Below are 5,379 nucleotides of genomic sequence, written 5' to 3' on the forward strand. Positions count from 1 at the left end.
TTTTGGACAGATTGTTGCTATAACTTGTATAGTGTGTGTGTGTTGAACCGTTGCTCCGTTTTGAGTGTGCTCTATATGAAACTTACTTGATTTTGCATGTAGTGTCATATTATCATGTTGCATCCTTGTTTTGAGGTGTTTGCTTGATGTTTGTATGCATTTTGCATCAATGCCATGTTTAACTTGTTTTGCTCATATCTTCTAGGCCGTAGCTCCGAATTAAATGAACTTTATATGTAACTTGACTAGAATTTCGTGTAGATTATCTTGGTGCATCTTAACTTGCTGTTTAAAAACTTGAACATAAGGTTTATTCAGATCTGGACCAATTTCGAAACTTGCATATGAGGACTTACCGGATTAGTTCTATGTTGTTCCCGGCCTCATTTAAACTTGCCTTGATGTGTTGTTCTTGTATGCATCATCTCTTGCCATGAGTAATTTCATGTAGTCTTGTCTTGCATCATGCTTGGTTGTGCATCATGTCTTGTCTATGTGTGGTGTGTTTACTATGTTGTGTGCTTCTCTCGATACTTCCCGTTTCGTTGCGATCGTGAGGACTCGTTCGTCTACGCTTGGTTCGTCTTCGTGGCTTCATCTTCTTCATGGACTCGTTCTTCTTCCTTGCGGGATTTCATGCAAGATGACCGCTACCCTGGATCTCACTACTATCATTGCTATGCTAGTTGCTTCGTTTTATCGCTATGCTGCGTTACCTATCTTTTGCTCCTCAGGCCTCCCAAATTGCCATGAACCTCTAACCTTTGACACCCTTCCTAGCCAACCATTGCTTGGCTATGTTACCACTTTGCTTAGCCCCTCTTATAGCATTGTTAGTTGCAGGTGAAGTTGAAGATTGCTCCATGGTGGACAGGATTATGTTGGGATATCACAATATCTCTCTTATTTATTTAATGCATCTATATATTTGGTAAAGGGTGGAAGGCTCGGCCTTATGCTTGGTGTTTTGTTCCACTCTTGCCGCCCTAGTTTCCGTCATACCGGTGTTATGTTTCCGGATTTTGCGTTCCTTACGCGGTTGGGTGATTTATGGAACCCCCTTGACAGTTTGCTTTGAATAAAACTCCTCCAGCAAGGCCCAACCTTGGTTTTACCATTTGCCTCACCATCACCTACATTTCCCTGGGAGTAATTAACCCGAGGGTCATCTTTATTTTAGCCCCCCCGGGCCAATGCTTGTCTAAGTGTTGGTCCAAACCGAGCGATGTCCGGCGCCCCCTGGGCAATCAGGGTCTATGCCAACCCGACGTCTGGCTCATCCGGTGTGCCCTGAGAACGAGATATGTGCAGCTCCTATCGGGATTTGTCGGCACAGCGGGAGGTCTTGCTGGTCTTGTTTTACCATTGTCGAAATGTCTTGCAAACCGGGATTCCGAGTCTGATCAGGTCTTCCTGGGAGAAGGTATATCATTTGTTGATCGCGAGAGCTTATCATGGGCTAAGTTGGGACACCCCTGCAGGGTATAAACTTTCGAAAGCCATGCCCGCAGTTATGCGGCAGATGGGAATTTGTTAATGTCCGGTTGTAGATAACTTGACACCAGATCCGAATTAAAACGCATCAACCGTGTGTGTAGCCGTGATGGTCTCTTTTCGTCGGAGTCCGGGAAGTGAACACAGTTTTGGGTTATGTTTGACGTAAGTAGGAGTTCAGGATCACTTCTTGATCATTGCTAGCTTCACGACCGTTCCGCTTGCTCTCTTCTTGCTCTTATTTGCGTATGTTAGCCACCATATTTGCTTAGTCGCTGCTGCAACCTCACCACTTTACCCCTTCCATTCCCTTTAAGCTTTGCTAGTCTTGATACCCATGGTAATGGGATTGCTGAGTCCTCGTGGCTCACAGTTTACTACAACAACAGTTACAGGTACAGGTTTATGCGATGATCATGACGCGAGAGCGATGTTCGATCAGGGGATAGGTTCCAGGTCGGCAACCTGGGCTAGCAGGGTGGATGTCGTTTGAGTTTCTATTTGTGTTTCATCCTTAGTCGGATGATGCTCTTATGTATTGTGATGTTGTATTCGTCTGGCATTGTATGCCTCTTGTATGTATCCCCATCTATTACGTAATGTTGATGTAATGATATCCACCTTGCAAAAGCGTTTCAATGTGCGGTTCTATCCTTGGTGGGACCTTCGAGTCTCTTTAGGATAGTATCGCATATTGGGCGTGACAAGTTGGTATCAGAGCCTCGACCGACCCTAGGAGCCCCCTTGATTGATCGTGTAGTTTGGCCGATGTTGAGTCTAGAAGAAAACTGTTTTCGGAGTCTAGTTATATCGGAGAGTAGGAATTCTTTTTACTCCTCAGCCCCTTCATCGCACTGATGAGGAATCTTGACGTAGGTGTTTTGAACTACTCCTCTTCCCCTTCAAATTTTCTTTAGGATCACACAGTTGGTTTTCCGATCGTTGTTTCTCAGCTCTTTTCATCCGGTGCATTTCTCGTCAAGTCGACTCGAGCCTCTTCATCATTGCCAAGTTCAATCCTCAGTTGTTTTCTTTTCCCACCCGCCCACCCCTTTTTCTCCTCAGAGCCGGAGTCTGTAATTGAGTATCCATCCTACTCGTGCAAAGTCTTTGCTTCCTTTCCTCAATGATTTCAACCGGTGTTCCTCTTCAAGATATTCGTTGGTTCTCCCTTCCAGGTGCCTTTGTTTTCCCGCCCTCCCACCCTTTATCTTCTCTGAGTCTGAGTCTTTTTCGAGCATCAATTTCATTCGTGCAGAACCTCTTCAGTTTTTCGTAAATTATCTCAACCGGTGAATTCTCGTCTCGTTCGTCATTCTTCATCTCCTTTTCTTTCCGGTGGATTCAATTCAAGTTTTTCTGTAGTGATTATATTCTTTCCCTCGGCTCAAGTGTTTTCCTTGCTCGTGTGCCTCTCGCCAGTTTATCCTTCTGGAGTGCTCAAGACATCTCAGGAGATTCCTCTGTGTTCCAATTAATTCGAGGCTGTCACCTCATTCAAATATTTCAATCGTTCCGGTGCATCATCTACCTCTTCAACATCCCTTTCCAATGGTGTTCTATTTTAGTGGGCCCTAACCCACAGGTCTTTTCCCAGGATCTTACCTGACTCTTCTAATTGCCCCGGTGTTATTCCAAATTCTTTTCAGAGTTTGACGTAAGAATGAATTTCATCAGTCAGATGCCATCTCCAAGATCACTTTCAAATTCTTTTCATTGTTGGCTCAACCTTTTTGGTTTTCTTTCTACCAGAGTATCTCAGTAATTTTGGTGGTGTTTCTCGTTGTCGTTTGAAGACCGAAGAAGAGTTTTTCCTCTAAATCTTGTCCGTTCTTGCGAAGTTTCGTGGTTCTAGCTTCATGTTATCCTCACGAATTATTCCATTTTTAGATATTCTTTTCTTACCCATCTGGAGTATGTCAGGAGTTGTTTTCTATTTCGTTTCACCAGAGGCAATCATTCTAGAAGAATTCTTCATCCTCACATTTCAGCTACCGTTATCCAATTATCCCGGTGCTTCGTTCAAATGTTCTTTATCAATTCGAGTTCTTCCCATTCTTTTGCATCTAAATCCCCTCTTGCTTATTGGTTCTTCTAATTCTTGCCGGCGATTCTTTCTCTTTTCTTCGTTCATTTTCATTTCTAACGGTGGTTCATTCAAGATTCTTTTTCTTTGATTATCACATTAATTCATTCATTCTTTCCAATCCTACCGGTGGTTCATGAAGACCTTCTCAAGTTTGCGATATGTCAGTTCTCAATCCTTTGCAAGAGGAATAAGTTGCATGCCAAATCCGCTCGTCAACCATTAAATTGGTTGAGGATAAGCATACAATAAATCTTATTTTTATTTCATCATCGTCTAGTAATCCCTTTTCTTCGGTGTTTGTTCTTGATGAATAAATTCTAGTTCCAAGTGTTTTTCATCTTTTCTTTCTCGGAGTTCAAAGTTTCCTTGGCCATCTCGTCGGAACCCCCATCAGAATCATCGCAAGGCTCATCTTATTCTTTCATCCTTCAATCTTATCTCGTCATCCTTTTGGTACCGGAGTTCTTCATGGTGGTTCTTCATGATTTATTTCATTCTTCGAGAGTTCATCAAGATTTTGTTGGTGGAGTTCAAATATCTTTTCCTCTTGCATCGCGAAGTGTAATTAATTCTCCGTATTCTTTTGAATTGGAGTTTTGCATTTCTTCGTTCTTCTCAGTTATCCAATCATTTCCGTTTGTGGCCGGTTATCACCTCATGATCTTGAGATGTTACCTATAAGACCACAACAAGCTTATTCTTTTCGTTGTTGATTTTCTCAACAACTCCATTCAATCCTTCCTTCTAAGTTCTTTTCATTCCATTCTTTCAATTCTTTCGGAGGCATTGCATTGATCATCTCGTCAAGTGTCATTCCATCTTCTGAAGTTCTTGTTCTATTCCTTCCATGTTCAGTCAGAGTTCTGCCTAAATCCTTTCAGTCTTATTCGTTTCTTATCTCGTTCTAACCGGAATGGTTTCATAGCCTATCTGATTCCGTGAGCTTTTGGTTCTCGTCGTTCCTTTCTTCTTCTCGAGTGCTCACGATTCTTTGCTTCTTCTCTTGAGTTCTTGCTTCACCTCTTCCTCTTTCTCTTCCGTCTCGGTCCTAAGATCTCGGGACGAGATCTTTGTTAGTGGAGGAGTGTTGTAACGCCCCGGATTTGATGCGCCAGGTGTCCGCCAGTTATTCGTCATCGTTGCCATGTCATTTGCTTGCGTGTTGCATTTTGCCATGTCATCATCTGCATTTCATCCGCATGTTTTTCGAAACTTGCATCCGTTTGGGTTCTCCCGGTTCTCTCCGTTGTCCGTTCGGAGTCCGGACCTCTCGCGCACGCCCGTCGCCCCTCTCAAACCTTGCTTTCATGTGCGGGTGTTAAACTGTCTCGGAATGGCCCGAGTTTTGCCAAGCAGCCTTGGTATAGCACCGGTAGACCTCCTGTCAAGTTTCGTGCCATTTGGAGGTCGTTTGATACTCCAACGGTTAACCGGGTAACCGCAAAGCCTCTTTTGTCTTGCAGCCCAACACCCCTCCAAAGTGGCCCAAAACCCATCCTAACTCCCTCCATGCTCTCGGCCGTTCGATCACGATCGTGTGTGCGAAAACCGCTCCTCATTTGGACTCTCCTAGCTCCTAGAATCTATAAATATGTGCCCCCCCGGATTTTTTCGCGGATGAATTCTCCCCCAAACCCTAGCCTCTTCCTCCTCCTGCCGCCGGACGTGTCCACCCCGCGCCGGACACGTCCAGCGCCGACGCCCAAGCCCAATCCGAGCCCGCCACCTGTCTCCGCGCCGCCCCCGTCCGCCGCGGCCCGCGTGGCCCTAATCGGGCCCGCATGAGCCCGCGCCGC

This window comes from Triticum dicoccoides, chromosome 2B (genome assembly GCF_002162155.2).
Source record: "Triticum dicoccoides isolate Atlit2015 ecotype Zavitan chromosome 2B, WEW_v2.0, whole genome shotgun sequence".
NCBI lineage: Eukaryota > Viridiplantae > Streptophyta > Magnoliopsida > Poales > Poaceae > Triticum > Triticum dicoccoides.